The sequence below is a fragment of the Talpa occidentalis genome, unplaced genomic scaffold (genome assembly GCF_014898055.3).
Source record: "Talpa occidentalis isolate TD23 unplaced genomic scaffold, MPIMG_talOcc4v2.1 talOcc4.12, whole genome shotgun sequence".
NCBI classification, from domain to species: Eukaryota; Metazoa; Chordata; class Mammalia; order Eulipotyphla; family Talpidae; genus Talpa; species Talpa occidentalis.
The window spans coordinates 34,743,859-34,766,128 of NW_023601212.1; the positions used below are offsets into that span (position 1 = coordinate 34,743,859).

The 22,270-nt window shown below is 36.8% G+C and overlaps 1 protein-coding gene across 1 annotated transcript in view; it reads right to left on the bottom strand.

The window, feature by feature from the left end:
* The window catches only part of GRIA4 (glutamate ionotropic receptor AMPA type subunit 4), a 349,019-nt gene that overhangs the window by 174,496 nt on the left and 152,253 nt on the right, over nt 1–22,270 (bottom strand). The gene's annotated exons all lie outside the window — the stretch shown is intronic.

A 22,270-nucleotide genomic window follows, 5' to 3' on the forward strand; every position in this document is an offset into this window, starting at 1 on the left:
TTATTAGTGATAATCATATAGTGTGTCATATTTTTCTTGTAGCTATTTTCTTTTAGGAATCTCTCCCCCATCCTATATTATTTATAGTTATTATTACTGTTATTTTTTCGGTGGAAAAAAACCCACATATGCATGTTATTTGTTTAGCTTCAAAGAAGACAAGATATTCTGACATGGAAGCCTCGAATCCAGCTGCTCTGTCTGAATCTTCAGCCTGGACAGAGCAGCTGGATGAAAGCTGGGAAGTAAAGTGGAATGAAAGTCTGTCCTGTGCTTACAGGTCATTGGTGATGATGGGTGGAATAAGTCAACAAAAAGCAGAAATCAGTGTGCTGTACTTTCTGAAACAGATAAGAGAGCTTATCCCACACTTCCTGCAATTTTTTTATGATCCATTAAAAGGATGCCCAATTTATCACCTTTAATTAATCATTATCTGCATAAAAATTTTAGATGTATATTTCATAAATTTTTGAAGCTATTTTTTTCCTTGGAATTTACCAAATTCTTTATTTTCTATTATACTGTGAATTAGCTGCAAATACATATTTGTTCCCTATTTGCTCTTAATATTTTATTTTTGTTATTTAACTTAGCAGTTATTTTAAGTTTCAGGGGATGTACAGATTGAATTTAAATTTTACTACTTGTGAGATAGGTTAGATGCTAGCATTTATTCATATTTGGGGAGAAGATAGCCTTATCTATATTTTTAATCAAAACTCTTTATCAATTTACTTGAAATCTGCTTGTCAGCTGAACTGCCAGATATCTGTTTTTATTGCTTTTGCAAAAGGACTGAATTACAGTTAAGAGCAAAGATGTTGCTATTTCTCAATTTCCTCATAATTAAAACATTTCAGATTAAGCACAGACAATGAAGAATACCAGCTATTAACAAGTCTGAGAGGGTTAAGTACCATAACTTTTTTCCCAGTGGAAATGGATTTATACTTGCATTTTTTCCCAAGTTTGCATACTAATCCCAGATCCAGAGATAAGAGACTCTGGACTCATAGGCCATATGGGGGGAAAAAAATGAAAGTTGATTCCTTTTATTGTTTATCTTCCCAACCTTTGGAGTTGGATAACTGTAAAAATGTACAGGACCTTCTAGATCTAATCGATTTCAAGGAAATCTGTATTTGAGAAATAGCCATTTTCTTATTATTTAATAATAAGACAAGATTCAAAATAGAGGACTATGATTTAAAAATTAAAAATAGGGCCTCTCCTGATGGTGCAGCAGTTGAGTGCTGGGCTGCGAAGCTGCCCGCAGCCTCTGCAGCGCCGTTTCGATCCCTAGCCACAGGCGAGGGTCACACATGGCGCGGCAGACCTCTCCTGCCGCACATGATGCTCCCCTCAGCAGTGTATTTCGTCAGTCTGCCTGTTCTGTTCCCCGCTCTGGCTCTGGTGAATTCTCTCACCCTCCCGCGCTTCTGACTGTACCCAGTGCTTGTATAAATAAATAAATAAATCTTTAAAAAATAAATAAAAATTAAAAATAAAAAATGAAATAGAAAAAAAAATACACAGGATACCTAAAATAAAAAAAATAAAAGTTGAAAGAGACCAAATAAAATTACCATTGAAAACAGTGAAATGTAATAGATAGTAAAGATTATTTGAACTTCTTTTTTTTTTTTTTTTTTTAAATAGAGGCATGTTTTATTTATTTATTTGTTTGTTTGTTTTGTTTGTACATGCACTGGGTACAGTCAGAAGCGCGGGAGGGTGAGAGAATTCACCAGAGCCAGAGCGGGGAGCAGAGCAGGCAGAAGGACCGAAGTACACTGCTGAGGGGAGCAGCGGGCGGCAGGAGAGGTCTGCGCGCCATGTGGGACCCTCCTCTGGTGGCCGGGGAGCACCTGGGGATCGAACCGCTGCAGAGGCCGCGGGCAGCTTCGCAACCCAGCGCTCAACCGCTGCGCCACCGGGGAGGCCCATAGTAAAGATTATTTGAAGCTATACAGAAGATAACTTTTTGAGATATATCCAGAAAATGAAGAAAGTAAACAAGAATTCATATTCTTGTAAGCAAAGATGATCAGAGTGAAATGTTGTATGGATAGGTACTTTATGAATAACCAGTGAATGAATAATAAACAGTTATACTCCATAATTAGTAATAGTTTTTACAACAAAAACCTTCCAACTTTTCACACTAGTGATACTAAAATCAGACATTATAAGACATTTTGAATTTTATAAAAACTAAGTAGAAACTGTCACAAAACACCCACTAATTGATAGACCTCAAAGATACCCATATACCCATTTTAATAAGACAACTCTAGTTATACAATGAAAAAGATCTTTCCTCTAAGTTTTCACTTCTTGAATTCCTTAGTTTTTTTTTTTAAAGATTTATTTATGATTACAAGAACTGGAGTACAGGCCTGTAGTGCCAGGATGGGCACAGAGCAGGATATCTATGATCCGAGCAGACTGGGTAAAGGAGTAGTCCTGGAGTCCTCGGTGGCTTTCTCAGACTTTTATCGAGCTTTTACATATAGTGTAGCAGCCAGGTCCACGGCAGGCAGGGGTGTCGGTGGGGAGGGGGGGGCAGGAGGACGGCAGGCCCCAAGCCCCCAGCAAGTCTTCACTCTGGGCTTCTCTGGCCTTCTTTCTCCCCTTCTTTCTCTCTCCTGCCTCTTTCCCCTGCCTCTGCTCCACTTGGTGACTATCTCAATACTGAGCCATGGCCCACAGAAGTAAACAAGACAGCTTACAACAATGTAACAACTGCAGGTGCCCCATCAGGCAGGGAAATCCTAATGGTGGGAGGCGGGAAAAGCCTGAAAACCATTTACCACACAAGGCCAGAGGTGCGGGAGGTGAGGGGATTCACCAGAGACAGAGTGGGGAACAAAACAGGCAGAGAGACTGAAATACACTGCTGAGAGGAGCAGTGGGCAAGTCATGAGAGGTCTGCTGCGCCATGTGGGTAGCTCCCTGGCTAGGGATCGAACTTGAGCTGCAGAGGCTGCAGACAGCTTCACAGTGCAGTGCTCAACCCCTTGCATCACCTGGGAGGCCCTCCTTACAGTTTTTAATTGCATTTAAAATATATACACAAGTTAAGTTCTAAATATCATACTTATACTTCTATTTTCCTGGCCCCCTTTTCAATACTACATATTGACCTCTTGCCAAGAAACATAAGGATTGGCTTATCTTGATCCTCTTCAATACATACACCTACCTTTCATCCATTCTCTTTATTCTAATAAAATTGTTAGCATTTTGTGCAAGATCAATATATAGCACTATTTTATTCCCAAATATTTGCATTAATCTAATTTTATTCCCACTCTGAAAGCTGTTATTATATGGTTTTCATCCGCAATGTTTCTAAATTATTTGATGACATGACTAAAACTGAGTGTCTCACTCCATTCCCCAATACACACACACACACACACACCCCTATGTTTGTGTTGAATTATCTGTGGATCTGTTCAATTTGATATCCTTGGCATCTATAAAACTTTCATTTTTTTCCTGTTCTCTTTTAGTAATTCCTAACATTGACATTGGGTGTCATGGACAAATTCTCAGTTTTTCTTAAGGGTTTTACATCTACATTTTCCTTTCTTTGTCTGTTGAGTCTATTAAGAGATTTCACCAGTGTTATATACATATATTTCAAAGATTTATTTATTTATGCATACAAGAACTGGGGTACAGGCCAGAAGTGTGGGGGTGAGGGAATTCACCAGAGACAGTAGAGAACAGAACAGGCAGAGATCAACTGAAATACACTGCTGAGGGAGCAGCGGGCTTGTCAGGAGAGGTCTGCTGCACCAAGACGGTCACCTTCTTGGCTGGGAATGGAACTCCTGCTGCAGTGGCTGCAGATAGCTTCACAGTGCTGACGCTTAACCCCTTGCACCACCAGGGAGGCCCACCAGTGTTATATTTCAGTGTTATACTTTTTTATATATATAGTTTTGTATTTTTATTGTCATTTTCAATATTCAGGAGATTTTTGTTGCTGCTGTTTTGGAACATTCTCTCAAGAATAGTCTCCTGTTCTTGTTTCATGCATACATGGAATCATCTCTTATTTCTAAACAAAACAAATTTGATACATTATTTGGCTTCCTGCACTGAAATCTTTTCACTCCACAATCCTTTTCTTTTTCTTTCTTTTTTTTTTTTTTCACTTGTTGGGTTAATAATTTTCCAGTTGAGTTTCTTAAAATTCTCAGAGGTGTCTGCTAATATTTTTAAGTGAGGTACTAAAAAAACCAAATAGAAGGAGATCACCATTCAATACACAGAACTTTATTTCAAGGTCTGTTTACATCATGATGCAATTTAACTAAATTCTGCTTCATATTCTCTAGCCTGGAGTATTTTTGCTTTATTGTCTTTATTTAATTTATTTATCTATCTATCTATATATCTATTTATTTATGTATTTTTTTGTTTTATTTATTTATGCATACAAGAACTGGGTATAGGCCAGAGGTGTGGGGGGGTGAGAGCATTCACCAGAGACAGAGTGGGGAACAGAACAGGCAGATTGACTGAAATACACTGCTAAGGGGAGCAGGGGATGAGACAGGGGAGTTCTGCTGTGCCATGTAGGTGGTTCCCCGGCCGGGGATTGAACTTGTGCTGCAGTGGCTGCAGATAGCTTCATAGGTTGCGTCTTAACCCCTTGTACCACCAGGGAGACCTTATTGTCTTTAGAAGATACATATGGAAATAAAGATTTGGGAGTGTGTATGGTGGGCAAAAGCTAGTTATAGGCCTTAAGAAAGGAGTGGGGAGTTTGAATTTTTTTCAAATTGAGTTTTAACCACTGTATATGTTCCCAGCAGCAGAGATAGTCTCTTTTCAATGGAATTATTGCCTCCAACACTCGTGGTGGGCTTTGTGCTTCTGTTTCTCTTTTGGTTTATCTCCCTTTTTCTTTCTAGGAGTTAGCTTCCTCTGTTCTGCTAAGTAAATCACTTGGAACTTTTGGAATAGCTCTGACTTACAGTTCCCCCAATCTTATTCTCCTGTCCCATTGTTTGTATGGGTTTATGACCACACCCTCACCATTTATTGATCTACTTTACTATCATTTTAGTGGGGGATTAGAGGGAAGGGTGTTAAAGAAATAAACTTATTTCTTCTAATTTAACTAGAATTTTAAATATTTTAACTTAATAATAATCCTACATTTATTAGTCTAAGGGGGGAAAGGAAAATAAAAAGATTATTTCTATTGTATTAAAGTCAGGATAGTTTTGGTTTTATCTGCAAATCTCTTTGGTTCACTGTTCTTTTGAGACATCTATTATTCTTCAATTCTCACCTTTGTTTCTGAGATAATGTTAATTTTCCCCTAAATTTCTTTTTTTTTAAAGATTTATTTTATTTATACAAGAACCAGGGTACAGGACAGATGCACGGGAGGGGGAGCATGTTCACCAGAGACAGGGTGGGGAACAGAATAGGCAGAATGACCAAAATACTCTGCTGAGGGGAGCAATGGGCAAGACAGGAGAGGTCTGCTGTGCCATGTGGATTGCTCCACGGCCGGTGTGGATCGAACCAGCATTGCAGAGGCTGTGGACAGCTTCACAGGGCTGTGCTCAACCACCTGTGCCACCAGGGAGCCCCCGCCCTAAATTTCTTGATTAAATGGAACTCTTAGGTCAAACCCTTGGTTTTGAGTTAGGTCACATTCATGAGTTACTAACGAAGTCTCACTGCTACAAAATAATCTTAACACATCTGACATTCTATCATTTAATAATGGAATATACACTTTGAGTCCAGAAGGCTTTTAAAATTTCAAAAATCCTTATTAAAATGTAAATGGCCATGGATGGGGTAACCTTCTAAGCTATTAGCAATTACTATGGTCAAGGAGGCAGAGAGCCAGAGGGAAGTGCAGCTGATTACATATATTGATCTTTAACATTCTAGAATCCTTTTGTTTTTGGCTTTTATGCTGTATTTCTTTAATTGAGCCATTTATTTTATGACAATGTTTTGACTTTGGCTGTAGCCTTTGCTTTTGTTGTCCCAAAATTTGGCTTCTGATATCAAGTTTTCTTTTTGTAACCTTTTTATTTTTTCTTTTGTAACTTCCTGTTCACATGAGCTTTACATTGCTTGGAAATTATGAAGATATCGATCCACCTGAAAGCCATTTTACCATTTTATTTACAAATAAAACTCACGTTCTATTTCTTCACCTGCAGTTACTGGTGAGTAGGTTATCTAACTAGTTCGTGGATGATGTTTTCACTTTTTATTTTCTGTTCCCTGAACAATCTTTTGCTGATGAGTCACTTCAATTAAGTAATACAGATTGTTTGTGAAACAGTACTCTGATTGCTTGTTGGCACTGTTACTCATTCCCAAGTAAATAGCATGTCACAAGACCAGCATTACAGAAATAGCATGAGGAAAGTTCTGCTTAAAGGAATCAGTGTAACGAAGTGTTAATTTAAAATATTAGCAGCCTAATTTTCAATCCATTATAATACATTAATCCATAAAATTGATTCAAATTTTTAAAATTCTGTGTAGGAGAGGGAAAATTTCCTGAAATCAGTTGTTTTAGCTTATGAGGATACAAATAGCTTTACTGTGTAATTTTCTATTATATTTTCAGGAAATTTCACCTATCAAACAGTGTTTTTGATAGTCATTTTTATGTTCTCTTTGAAAACAGGCAAACTGCTGTGATCAGCTATTTATTTATTTATTTATTTATTTATTTATTTTAGTTATATGTAGGCAGATTTTAAAGCTTTTTCTTTTTTTTCAAGATTTATTTATTTATTTATACAAGCACTGGGTAGAGTCAGAAGCGCGGGAGGGTGAGAGAATTCACCAGAGCCAGAGCGGGGAACAGAACAGGCAGACCGATGAAATACACTGCTGAGGGGAGTAGCGGGAGTGGCAGGAGAGGTCTGTCGCGCCACGTGGGACCCTCGCTGGTGGTGGGGATCAAACCGGTGCTGCAGAGGCTGCGGGCAGCTTCCTAGTCCAGCGCTCAACCGCTGCGCCACCAGGGGAGGCCCCTGTGATCCAGTTATTTAATTGAAAATACTTCTGCAATGATCATCATATCTAATACATTACCCCAGTGATTTTCATACAGGAGTACATTTCAAGTAAAACATACTTTCAACCATTCAAAGAGGAAAAGAAAAGTGACCAAAAAAAGTCATTAACTTACCACCAGTTACCACCATGCTCTCAGAATTTAAAACTGTGCCATCATCCATGTAAAAACTATTTTTATAATAATTTTCTCCTTAATTTCAACCAATTATAGTAAGCTATAAATTAGCTACCCTTTGACATCTTTAACAATCCTTATCAAGGCTTCCTCTGGTCTACTGTTATTTTTCTCTGCAAAACTACACAAACAATTTTATCTCTTTTTCAATACAACTATTAGTTTAATAAATCTAAAAAGGGGAAATTACTTTTTCCCTTTATTGGAAACAGGTGTCATTTCCTCAGGATGGTTATGTGTTTTGTGTATATTATTAAATGGAAGCAAAAACAGTTGATGTTCAGGAAATTGTGTTTATTTATTTAAAAAAAAACAAAAAACTAAAGTTGGCTTTAAATCATGATGTACATCTAATAATCATGTTTGTATTCCTCAAAGTCTAAGTGAAGTTATTTTGAGGGCTTATAACATGTGACTTATTAATTAGGATGTTTAGTTAACATTTCCTATGTGTGTAATGTGAGCTGGTAGATTACTATTCTACATTTTATTTTTTAATTTTTTGCATAGAAGAACTAGGGTGTAGGCCAGAGGTGCATGGGGGATAAGAGGATTCGCTAGAGACAGAGTGGGGAGCAGAACAGGCAAATTTACTGAAATTCACTGCTAAGGGGAAGAGCAGGAGAGACAGGAGAGGTCTGCTGTGCCATATGTGGGTTAACGCGTTGGCTGGGAGTGCTGAGACCTAACTCCTAGGACACCAGGGAATCCCAGTCTACATCTTAAATAATTTAACATCAAAACAGGGAGAAGATAATAATGCATTTTGCAATCAACCTGCCATATAGCAAATGAAAAAGTTTGTATATTTTCTATGCCTAAATTTTTCATCTTTTTTATCTGCAAATTTACCTTTTGGCTCTTTAAAATCTAGAAAATATCAAACATATGAGATAATTACTCTGAGTTGTAACCTTTGAGATATTAATAACTATGGTGCTTTACTTTTTTGGGTATAGCAACAATTAGAATCATCTGTCTTCCAACTTACCAAATGTTTGTAAGATTACTTTGAGACTAGAGCTACGACTTCTACATTTTTGAAGTCTCAAACAAAATACATTAGGAGTTGATATTGTTCTTTATCTGGAAGATACTCTAAGCATGTTATTTGTCTAATTAAAATTTATGATAGAATGAACACTTTAATTTACTTTGCTGTTCATGAACAGTGATCTAAATAATTACTCAGAAAAGCCTATGGATTTAGCTACCTTAATTATGCATGAATGCAATTAAAACAGATAAGTGTTCTGTGTACTTTTCTTTTTGCATTAGAATGCATAATAAATAACATGTTATTCTTTATGAAGCACAATAATATCACCCATAAGTATCAAATGCAATATAAAGATTATATGTATACACCTTATAGGTATTTGAACACATATCTATTTGTATAGGTGGAGGTAAATGTAATATTAGATAAAAAAAATCCAAACTTCACAATGACATTTTTGCAAAGTTTGAGAGCCTTAGTGTACTTTGTAATGTAAAACTAATATTTAATAGCTCCGTGGGCACTATACCCCCCAAAAAGAAGAGTAGACATCAAGTGTACATGGGGCATTCACCAGAATAGACCGCATACTGGGTCACAAAACAAATATTAACAAATTCATTAGACTGAAATCATGCCTAGCATCTTCTCTGAACATAAAAGTATGAAACTATGAATCAACGACCAAAAGAAAGCAGGAAAATCCTTTAATACATGCAGGCTGAACAACACATTACTGAAAGACTACAAGGTTAATGAGGAGGTCAAAAAGGAAGCTAAAATAATACTTCAAGACAAATGATAATGAGGACACAACCTTCCCGAAATTATGGGACACAGCAAAAGCAGTATAAAAAGTCAAGTATACAGCAATACAAGCCCACATCAAGAAACAAGAAAGTGCTCAAGTAAATAACCTTCTTTCTCATTTTGAGGAATTAGAAAAAAGAACAAATTCTCAAAAGTCAATAGAAGAACAGAAGTAATAAAAATCAAAGTAGAAGTAAATGAAATAGACATGAAAAAGTCCAAAAGATTAACAAAACAAAACCAAAACTCATTTATTTTCTTATAAGGGAGAATTCCCAAATAAATATGATCAACATGAAAGGAGAAATTACAAGATACTGCAGAAATTCAGAAAATCATTAGAAATTTTTGTGAGTATTTATATGGAAACAAATTGAATAACCTAGAAGAAATGGAGAAATTCTTAGAATAGTACAAACATCAGATACTGAATATAGAAGAAATAGAATTCCTGAACAAAACCAATTGTTACAGGGCAACCTGATATAAAATGGGTTGCCTGACTGTGGGTCCTCCTCCATGCACTTAAAGGGGACTTAAAGTGCAGGCACACATAAAAGGTTAACAAAAAGTTTATTTACAAGGGAAGGGGAAATGAGGAAACGTACAACTCAGGAAAAAAAGAGGGTGATAAATTCTTAAATGCATCTTACCCCTCCGCTGACCTGGACTTCCAAATGACCTGCAGAGACCAAACCTGCCTGGCCAAGTGCATGAGCCAAGAGAGTGAGACCCTACCAACATGGCTAGTTATAAACACAAGTCCCCAGAAAATGGCTGCTTAACTCCACCCTGAGGTCCTCGCAACCTCCCTTTGGGAATCATGGGATTTGCAGTTCCCAGTGTCTTGATGGAGTGGGGGTGGCATCCACAAAGCCTGTATGGAATTTGTGCAGGACATCATTTCCCCCTAACACAATCACAAACAAGGACATTGAAACAATAAATGTTTCAACTCTCTCCAGAAAGAAAAGTCCAGGACCAGAGTGTAGGGGCAGGACTGGACCACTGAGCAGATTTTCTATGATCCAGCAGACCGGGTAAAGGAGGAGTCAGAGTCCTCAGTGGCTTTTTGCAGGTCTTTTATTAAAAGTTACATGGCAGGCAGTGGCGCTGGGGGGCCGGGAGGCTGGCAGGCCTCTCAGCCCCCAGCAAGTCTTTACTCTTTCTGGGTTCTCGGGCCTTCTCTCTGCTTCTCTGCTCTTGGCTTCTCTTTCAGCTTCTTTCTCTGCTTCTGCTGGAGTCCCCGTGATGGTGCCCTTAAAAGCCCAGTCTTAGCCTAGGTGAATCCCATCTACCTATGCTCACACCCTATTCCAGGTGCCCACCATCAGGCATGCATTCAGGACCGCAAGGATCCATCATCTATCCTGATGGCGAGAGGGCAGAAAAGCCTGACATTTTTCCTTACCCTACACAGAGGGTTTCACAAGTGAGTCCTACCAGATCTTCAAAGATAAATATTAACTTGTGGTTACATAATTCAGGACAACATCATCCATTTATTTTGTCTTCATTAATACCTATCCTGCTTGTAGGGTAAATGGTTTTTCAGGCTTTTCTGCCCTCCCACCATTGGGATTGCCCTGCCTGATGGGGCACCTGCAGTTGTTATTGTTGAAAACTATCTTGTTTATTTCTGTGGGGCAGGGGAGGAGTATTGAGTTAGTCACCAAGAGAAGAGAAGCAGAAGAGAAGCAGAAGCAGGAGAAGAGGCAGGATATAGAAGGCCTGCTGTGTACCTGGTTGCTGAACTATATGGAAAGCTGAATAAAAGCCTGGGAAATACACCAAGGGCTCCAGGACTCTCCTTTACCCGTCTGCCGTATCATAAAACCTGCTCAGAGCACATCCTGCCATGACACTGCTCAAACTTTTCTAAAAATTGAAAAAACGAAACAAAATCTCCTAACATATTTTATGAGGCCAAAATTACTCTAATATCAGAACCAAAGACAACACACAAAAAGACAACTACAGATCAATTTCCCTATTAAAAACAGATGCAAAAATCCTCAATAAAGTCTTAGCAAATCAAATCCAACAATGCGTTAAAAGGATCACACACCACGATCAATACTTAGAAATCATCTTAATCCTAATCTATAGCCTTAGTTGGATCTCAAACCACTTTCCTCATCATGTACCATGAGCTACTACTTTCTACATTTTTGACAGCTGGAATCACCAATGAAGCTAACTCAGGGGATTCTTTTTTTTTTATTAGTATATGCCTACTTATCTTCATTCTGCAAGTGCCAAGTTATCTTAGATTGCTTTAAATCTAAGAGAGATTCCCTAACTCTTAAATAGGCAGAAATAGAAGAAGCTGTGTTTCAAAATCATCGCGAGCACTATTATTCTGGCTCTGCTTTGGTGTTTCACCAGCAGATGGATTCTAGCTCTTGAATTCTAGTCTCCCTTTGGCTGATTTCTGTTCTTATGTTTCCATCCTCCCACTGTCAGTTTCTGGAACTCAGCTGCCCTGGATCTGTAAGTTTGTTTTGGGTCATTGACCAAACTGATGAATCTCCTTGATATGGAAGCATCTGCCCATCTGGTCCTTTGCTAAGTCATTCTCTTTCTTAGATCTCCACTAATTGCCTAGCTGTTCTGACCAAATTGGCATCCTGGATGTTGGCCTTTTCTTCAACCTTGCCATATGATACTACCATTCTGCATGTCTTTTTCCTTTGTGACACATACCCGGGTATCACACTCTTAGTATTATTGACTATTTTAGCTAGAGATATGAAGTTTTGCTTTAAAATGTCCACTAATCAGAAGCACAATATCTACCATGAAACTCAATTCCATTTCATTGCACTTGCTGTTTAGAAACTATTTCTTATTTTGAGTCACTATCAATGCCCTTAAAGTTTTTTCATAGTTATCTCACTGACAATGAGCCTCATGCTTGTGCATCATACACAATAAGTGGTAGTGGTAATTGTTATTTGTAACTTAAAGTTTTTCTTTTCTTTTTTTAAATAAATTTATTTCTCATTAGTTATCCTGTCCTATTCCCACCTTTCTCCAACTCCCAGCAACTTAATCAATTTTATCTCTTATAGATGAGCCAATTCTGAATTTCATATAACTGTATTATACAATATGTGGTTTTTTGCATATTTTTTGATTAAAATAATGTTTTCAAGATTAATCCATGTAATAGGAGTTCATTCTTTTTTATAGTCAAATAATATTTCAATTTATGTATGTGTTACATTTTATTTGTTCATTCATTAGTTGATAGATATTTAAGATGTCTCCAATGTTTGGCTAAAAATAATACTACTATGAACATTCATGTACAAGATTTTGTTTTGACATATGTATTCAATTTTGAGTATATTCCTAAGAGTGGATTTCTGGGTCATATAGAAACTCCAAAAAATGGGCAGAAGAGCTAAAAAGAAACTTCTCTGAAGAGGAAATGCAAATGGCCAACAGGCATATGAAAAAATGTTCAACATCACTTGTAATCAGGGAAATGCAAATCAAAACTACCATGAGATACCATCTTACACCAGTGAGAATGGCACATCTTAAAAAAACTAGCACCAACAAATGTTGGCGAGGTTATGGAGAAAAAGGAACTCTCCTGCACTGTTGGTGGGAGTGCAAACTGGTCCAACCACTATGGAGAGCTGTGTGGAGGTTTCTGGACCTACTAAACATAGAGCTTCCATATGATCCAGCAATTCCACTCCTAGGTATTTACCCAAAGGACACAGAAACATTAATTCCAAAGAGCACCTGCACCCCGGAAACAACCCAAATGCCCAAAAATAGATGACTGGATCAAGAAGATGTGGTACATATACACAATGGAATATTACTCAGCAATCAAAAAAGATAAATGCATGCAATTTGCAGCAACATGTATGGAACTGGAAGGGATCATGCTCAGAGAAATAAGCCAGAAAGAAAAAGAAAAATAACGGATGGTCTTATTCATAGCAGGAATCTAGAAAACTTAAATAAGGGACCAGGAAAAAGAATAACTATAAGAAAGAAAATATCAAAATCAACAAACAACTATGAACCAGAGACACTCTATGGGGGTGGGGGGCGGGGAAAGGAGGGATTGGGGTCAAAATAAGGGGGTTGTAATTGTATGGGGAATATAAAAATAAAATTTAAATAAAATTAAAAAAAGAAAATATTTTTAAAATAATTTAACTTCTAGCCTTGGACATTGGGTTATGTCTTATTATCCTCTATGTCTATTTTTTCACACCCCACAGTCTGTCTTGACATTCATCCTACACACACAGTAGTCACATGAAGTTTAGTCTTATATTATTTTTGTCTTTCTTACAAGAAGAATCAAATATAGTTTTACTCCTTGGGATTACTAAAATTTTCTAAATATCTTTAATATTGACATTTAGGAGCAATAGGCTTAAAGCATTAAACTACGTAATGAGAATGGCACTGCTTTCATCTAAAAGTTTTCCTGTCAGTCAATGTTCAATCAGTTTCATGTGAGTCAACTTTTTCTCATGACATTTCCTGAGAATCTCTTCAGATTTCTACATCTTCTTATATAGATCATCAGCGGTTAATTCCTTTCACTAAGTTTTAATGTTTGAGAGATTAATGACATTGGCCAAATGCAATTCATACTGGAATTATATTTCTGTCATTAATTTCAAATCGGTATCTGATTGACAGTAATATCCACATTGTCACTGTATCTTTGGACATCTGGGTATATCATTTTCCTGATATCATTTGTCTCTATAATGACAGAATCTTTTTTTTAAGAGTTATATATTTATTTATTTATTTATTTGTTTGTTTGTTTGTTTATTTATTTATTTATCTATTTATACAAGCACTGGGTACAGTCAAAAGCACAGGAGGGTGAGAGAATTCACCAGAACCAGAGCAGGGAACAGAACAGGCAGACTGATGAGGTACACTGCTGAGGGGAGCAGCAGTCGTGTCAGGAGAGGTCTGCGCACCATGTGGGACCCTTGCCAGTGGTCAGGGATCAAACCGGCGCTTCAGAGGCTATGGGCAGCTTTGCAGCCCAGCGCTCAACTGCTGCGCCACCAGGGGAGGCCCTATAATGACAGAATCTTTATAAATTGAGTGACAGCATTTTTCTCTGAACAGCTGAAAGAATCACTAGGTAATTACTATTAGTAGGATCACTTTTTTTGTGCAGTTACATGTTCCAATAGTTGAGAAAACTGGATAGGTCCAGAACTTGGCACTTTAAGGCACATTTGATAAAGAAAAGCAACCACTAAGAATTCAGGAATGAAATAGAAACTCCCATCCTTAACAATGAAGATGGAAGTCAATGTGTATTATGATTCTGTAATATTTTAACCTTTAAAAAGTGAATTAGAAAAACAATTCCAAAGTTGTCTATATAAGGAAATATATAAAATGCACAATCATTATTTTTGATACCAAATAAAAAAACACAGTACACTTAAAGCTGTGAGTTTTGATACACACACACACACACACACACACACCCCTCTATTTTTTTTTCTTTTTAACACTGTGGAAAATACCTTTACTTTGGTAATTGTTTTTGGTCTTTAAAGCAGCACTGTGATTCATAATTCAACTTTATTATTTTTGTTGACTCAGACCAAACTGCCTCGGATGTATCTTTATTAAATGAGCCAACTTGGGGAAAAAAACCCAAAACAAAACAACCCCCAGACATGATCAGCAAGAAGGCCATCTGGGCTGGAAGCTCCTTCAGCACTTTCAGGAACAGAACAGTCAAGCTCATCATCCACCCAGTGGGAGGGCCACACACAGAGAGACCATTGGATTTGCTGACACAGACTCTGGATGATGATAAATAGAGTAGAATGCTGTCAACATGAAGAGCGTTTTGCAATGGTCAGTCAAGATTCTTTGGGGGCAGAAAAACATGCAAATGATCAAGCACATAAAAAGTAAATGGAAGTATAATGATACTACAGGCAATGTCATAATTTTAACTTGCCTTACTAGGCCTTAGCTCTTTTCACACCTTATTTGGATCTCAAAAACTATTTTTTGATACATGAAAGCACTAAATTTAAAATGTCAGGGATCCAATAATTCCTCCTGTATCATGCAAACCTGGACTAAGATCTCCAGGGGCTGCCACATTTTTAAATTTATAGCACTGCATCTAATCCTTTTAGTTCCGTGGCTGGAGGCAAAAAGGTGAAAAGTCATGCAAGAATGGCACACAAGGGCATTAAGGTTATATTAAAGATGGTTCATATTTTTTTCTAAATTTTGTGTGCTTGACAGGGTAGTTTAAAAACTGGCAAGGGAGCTATCACAATGGTAAGTCATTTTACAGCAAGGGAGAAGGTAACTGCACTCATAGATCACCAGCTACTGATGTCTGAAGTTGAGGGTGGGCACTACAATGTGCCCCTAAGTGATTGACTGAGCTAAAGAGAGTTTCTGGATGAAGCTTTGTAAGAAGATTTGTCCCAGAATGTTGGCACTGAATAACCAAAGCGTGACATACACCGATGTGTGCTGGCTTCTATAAAGGTAACAGATGTCTCTCTGACAGGTTAGCTAGAGAAAACAGTTTCTATAGTAAAAGGAGGTAAAAAGGGAGACGGAATAAAGAAATTTGGAGAATTTCCCACCAAGCCTGTGGTTCTGCCTTAAGCAGGTGGAAGGAAAATAATGGATTATCTTCTCTCAGATTTTGGTAGATGGTTTTGCATTTTGAATAGCTAACATTTCATAGCTGTGTGAGAGTGATAGAAAAAAAAAAATTCTGCATTTTCCTCCTCACTTGCAGAAGCATAAAGTCCCCTTGTGTGACTCAGACTGCCTTGACCATCCATCAATGTTGCTGTCCACTCCGTTTTAAATAGGAGTGCTTCAGAAGAAGCAGCCTATTCTTCAAAATGACATTTAGGACTGTTAAGAATACCACAATGACTTCACTTAGCAATTTTTTTGTCCTGGTTCTTTTGGTCAGTAAAGTCACCCTGTGCAACAACGAAATCAAAGACATTCATTTAGAGAATCTGCTTATGTAAGCTTAAATTTCACTTCAACAGGTCAGGGTATTATCTTCTATGTTTTCCTTTTAAGTAATGTCAATGAAAATAAGATAACAGAATTTAGATCATTGGCGCTGTGTAGCCAAGGATAAGATTGACTCTAAAAATTTTGCAGCTGAAACACCGACTCTCAAGGAGGCAAAACTGTTCACAAGGCCACAGGGAAAGTCAAGGGGTGAACGTCCTATAGGTCCAGCACTAAAGCCCATGTGCCTTGTCTCTGCACACTTCCAGCATTTGTTTCAACATTCATTTTCTGTGACATAGAAATGTGCTGCAGCTGGTGTTATAGTTTTCATTTTGTAGATGAGTTCAGAAAAAATAAAAATCAATGTGGGCCTGAGTATATGGAATCATTTTTCAGCAGTCTGAGATTAACATAACCTTAAATCATTGGTAAAAGTCTATCACTGGTGGCTTTTCATAGTTGTTAACTCAACACACACTAGAAGACTATACCTGTTTTTGTGGAGCTGTATTTCATCACATCAAGGAATTAATATCTGTTTGCCTTGCATGCCTTTTATTTTTATTTTTTTTCTATTTTAATTTTTTTAATATTTTGTTTTATATAATTCTTACATCATTTTTCATTTTTGCACAATGTATACATTTTCATTTTGGTTATATTCCCCATACAATTTAACCCCCCTTATTTTGACCCTAATCCTTCCTCTCCCTCTCCCTTGGTAGTATGTCTCTGGTTTATAATTGCTTGTTGATTTTGATTTCTTCTTTATTATAGTAAGTCTTTTTCCGGGTCCCTTATTTAGGTTTTCTAAATTCCTGCTATGAGTGAGGCCATCTGGTATTTTTCTTTTTCTTTCTGGCTTATTTTGCTGAGCATGATCCCTTCTAACTCCATTCATGTTGCTGCAAATTGCATGAGTTTATCTTTTTTGATTGCTGAGTAATATTCCATGGTGTATATGTACCACATCTTCTTGATACGGTCATCTATTTTGGGGCATTTGGGTTGTTTCCATAGCTTACTATTGTAAATAGTGCTGCTTTAAACATAGGGGTGCAGGTGCCCTTTGGAATTAATGTTTCTGTGTCATTTGGGTAAAATACCTAGAAGTAAGATTGCTGGATCATATGGAAGCTCTATGTTTAGTAGGTTGAGGAATCTCCACTCAGCTTTCCAGAGTGGTTGGACCATTTTGCACTCCCACCAGCAGTGCAGGAGAGTTCCTTTTGCTCTACAACCTCACCAACATTTGTTGTTGCTAGTTTTTTTAATATGTGCCATTCTCACTGGTGTAAGATGGTATCTCATTGTAGTTTTGATTTGCATTTCCCTGATTACAAGTGATGTTGAACATTTTTTCATATTCCTGTTGGCCATTTGCATTTCCTCTTTAGAGAAGTTTTTTTTTAGCTCTTCTGCCCATTTATTTTTTAAAGATTTATTTATTTATTTATACAAGCCCTGGGTACCGTCAGAAGTGTGGGAGGGTGAGAGAATTCACTAGAGCCACAACAGGGAACAGAACAAGCAGACCGACGAAATACACTGCTGAGGGGAGCAGCGGGCGCAGCAGGAGAGGTCTGTGCACCACGTGGGATCCTCACAGGAGGCTGGGGATCCAACCTGTGCTGCAGCGGCTGTGGGCAGCTTCCGCAGCCCAGCACTCAACTGCTGCACCGCCAGGGGAGGCCCCTGACCATTTTTTGACTGGATTATTTTCTTAGTTTTTGTTGACTCTCATCAGCTCTTTGTAGATTTTTGTGATCAGTCCTTTGTCATTAGTGTTGTGTACACAAATTTTCTCTCAGTCGGTGGGGTTTCTCTTTGTTTTGGTTATTGTCTCTTTTTCTGTACAGAAGCTCTTTAATTTGATGTAGTCCCAGCTGTTTCTCTTTGCCTTCACTATCACTGCTTTGGGTGATGTGTCTGTAAAGATGTTTTTGAGGTGCACATCATGAAGTGTTTCACCTATATTTCCTTCTAAGTATTTTATGGTTTCAGGTCTTATGTCTAGTTATTTAATCCATTTTGAGTTGGTTTTTGTGCATGGTGTGAGGTAGTAGTCAAGCTTCATTCTTTTGCATGTAGCAACCCAGTTTTCCCAGCACCATTTATTGAACAAACTTTCTTTGCTCCAGAGCATATCCTTTGCTCCTTTGTCAAAGATTAGTTGACTGTAAATTTGTGGGTTTATTTCTGGATTTTCTATTCATTTCCATTGGTCTGTCTGTTCTTGTTCCAATACCATGCAGTTTTGATGATTATGGCTTTGTAGTATAGTTTGAAGTCTGGGAGTGTGATGCCTCCATTCCCTTCTTTTTTTTTTTCAGGAGGGCTTTGGCTATTCAGGGTTTCTGGTGTCTCCATATGAATTTCATCATCATATTCTTTGAAGAATGTCACTGAAATTTTTATTGGAATAACATTGATTCTGTAAATTGCTTTTGGTTGCATCCCTTTATGCTTTTATTCTTTATCACTTCTCTTTGCAATGCTACAAAATTTACGTTCTTTGTTCTAAAACCTGTTTATTTACCTTCTGGTCAGATTTTACCTTCAGGATGAAAGTAGAACTCATTAAATTCCTTCACATATATTTCTGTGGTTATGAATGTCTAGTTCTTATATTTGATTGTAGATATTTTAGTTCTGAACTCCAATTCCCTATGGTTTGAGAATTCCAGCATTCTTATTAAACTTTATTAATATAATCTTCATGTCACTCTCTATATATGAATATATTTTATCAGAATTCCTCAACTTTTCAAGGACTTATGGATTGTACTTATTTTGTATCTGATTTCTAATTTTTCATCCAACCAGTCCTGGAGATATTCAATAATGGTGGAAAGCCTTTCTTTTTCTATGGTTTATTTGCATGGATATTTGCAGCTACTCACTAAAATAACAGTGATTATACTTTATACTTTAATTCTATTAATTTAGAGCCATTACATACATGTATTTTGTTAAGAAGATTTTAATGCCATTTTTAATATAGCATACTGCAATTTATAATGTGATTTTTTTTGCATGCAGTTGTTCACTTTATGTTTTTAAAGATATATTTATTTATGCATACAAGAACTCGGGTGTAAGCCAGAGGTATAGGGATTCACTAGAGAGAGAACAGGCAGATCTACTGAAATAAAAGGCTGAGGGGAGCAGTGGGCAAGGCAGGAGGGATATGCTGTGCCATGTGGGTTGCTCCCTGACCAAATGGCATTTGGTATTTATGTTATTGATCAAAAAGGGACAAATTCCATCTTATTTCTTTGCTTTAGGGGCAGAGTTTCTTTTTTCATATATGAAAATGTATTCCTATTCATTAACCAGAAGTAGATTATAGTAAAGATAGCTGTATTTAGTGTTAATGCTAATTAATGAAATAAAAAATCCAAAACTGGGGACACTGTCACAATTCATCTTTCTGACAAACAGCATTATTTATAAATACTAGACTTGTGTGACATCAATAAAACTTGCATGATTTTCCCTGTCTGTATAAGCTCTCTTGTTGCTGAAATTGTAGAACAATTCATTGCACAGAATTCGCCACCTCTTAAAGACTATATTACGTTATTTACAAAATGTTTCCCTTGTCTTAGATGTTTCTCAACTCTGAATGCAGGGACAATGATTCATGTTTTCTGTATACTTCAGAGGGTCTAGTACAGCCCTACACAAATAATGGGCTTTATGTTCTTTTAATTGATGGGGGAAAATAATCACCATTGCTCATTTACTTTGTCCGCTCAAATTTACATTATAAAGCTTTGCATAATTATTTATTAATTACTGAGTATGAGATTATCATAGAGTCAAGTGTGTCTGTACTCTTTCATATATAACAAAATAGATTTTGAACAGTCTGGAGCTGAACTGAGATAGGTATACAATTGTCTTTGGCTGAACCTACCGAGTAGAATCCCTGTTTTTTCACCACAATGGCAGGAATGGAAATCATTGTAATGCTTAAAAAGTGCACTAAGGAAAAGAGTGCTTTTCAGCTGTTTTGAGAAGTTGGAAGAGTCAGAGGACAGTGCCTCCATAACATGGGAGTGGATATTGGTGTTGATAGCTTTCTGTTTACCTCCTCACTGAACAAGATTTCTCTCTTTGTGCAAGTTGGGAGTCCATTTCTCTTTCTGAAAGTCCAAGATGCAACATAACAGCATGTTTACAGTCTAATTCACAGTGGAATTGCTAGTGGTTCAATTAAAACCACTGTTTTGTAGATTAAAAGATTCTAACATAGCTTCTCCTACAGAGTAATAGCAACATTACTTTTAAGCTTACCTTACAAAAAAACAAAAGAAGCTCATTTAATAAAAGATCTTGCCTGTGGGCAAGATTTTTCCCCTTACTGAATTAGAAAGGAAAGACTAGAGTATGCACTTTATCTTATTTATTGTTTTATCTCCGAATCTAGCACACTACATGCTACAACATCAGCACATGACAATATTTGGCTAAATGAATGGATCTACTATACTCCAGGCTTGAATATTGTTTAATAGGCTCTGTTTTATCTAAATATTTCATATAAGAAGAAATTCAAACATAATAAAGATAACTATTTTACAAATTGAAAACTTATTGAGAAGCAAAATCTACATTGCACAAATGATTAGATATTGGAATTTGTTTTAATGAATAAACCTAAAAAGAAACAATTTATTGTCTTACTTCCATCATGACTTGAGAGAATACACTATAATCAGATTCAAATCAATAAAATGATCTTAGGTGTGAGAACAAGGGCATTGATATTTTATAAAACATTTATATAAATTGCTGATCAATAGCAGATATTTCATTTTAGGCATGAATACTTTCATTCTAGTCAATTGATACCACTAACAAGATTTTTCCATTCTTTTAGTTTCAATTATTTGATTTTAGCACTAGAGTGAAAAATCAATGACAGTTAAGTTAGATATCAAATGCTAAATGCTAAACAAGTAACTTTTTGTTGTCATAAAACCTTAAAGATATGAACATGACTTGATTTATGTTACGTTTCCTATAGGAAGGACTATGATTTGAAAAATACCTAAAGTGTGAGTCACAGCAACATATGCTTAGTTCAAACATTTAGAAATGTCTGATGGTGATGATTAGCCACAACTTCCCAAGAAATAATTTATGTCCCTTTGGCACTTTATATAAGTTTAACGAATCCTAATTAATGAATTTTTTAATATATTTTTTCATTCTTGCCTTTTTTCCATCTTGTTTATTTCCTATTTCACTTTGAAAACAAACTATTTTGCCTATCAAATTGATATAACTGATCAATCTAATAGCCATAATTAATACAATAGGTCTTTGAATAGTATTGTTCCATTCAAAGTTATTTAGTTATAACACTGATGGAAAAAAATCAATTTCCAGCCAGGGCCTCTATCTGTGGAGTTTGCATATTCTCCTACGTCTGCCTGGGTTTTCTCTGGGTACTTCAATTTCCTACCATATCCCAAAGATGTGCTAATTAGGCTCATTGGCCTGTATCAGTTGTCAGTAGAGTAAGAGTGGATATGAGTGTGAATGTGAATCCTGTGATGGAAGTTATGTTCTGTCCAGGGTTGGGGCCCTGCCTTGAACTCTGAACTTTCAGAATGGGCTTTGAGCCTGAACTGGAAGAAGTAAACTGAGGAATGAATACAAATGATTGTTAATATTAGAAGTGTCCTTAGAAGTTTGGTGATGTTTTAGTGACCAGAAACATGCCATAGGAACTTAACTCTTGTTAATATCTATATAAAATTGGTTTCTTTTTTTAATTTTCTTTTTTTAATTTTCGTTTTATATTCCCCATACAATTGCAACCCCCTTATTTTGACCCCAATTCTTCCTTTCCCCGCTCTCCCCCCCCCCATAGTGTGTCTCTGGTTCATAGTAGCTGTTGATTTTGATTTTTTCTTTCTTATAGCTATTCTTTTTCCTGATCCCTTATTTTGGTTTTCTAGATTCCTGCTATAAGTGAGACCATCCGGTATTTTTCTTTTTCTTTCTGGCTTATTTCGCTGAGCATGATCCCTTCCAGTTCCATACATGTTGCTGCAAATTGCATGCATTTATCTTTTTTGATTGCTGAGTAATATTCCATTGTGTATATGTACCACATCTTCTTGATCCAGTCATCTATTCTGGGGCATTTGGGTTGT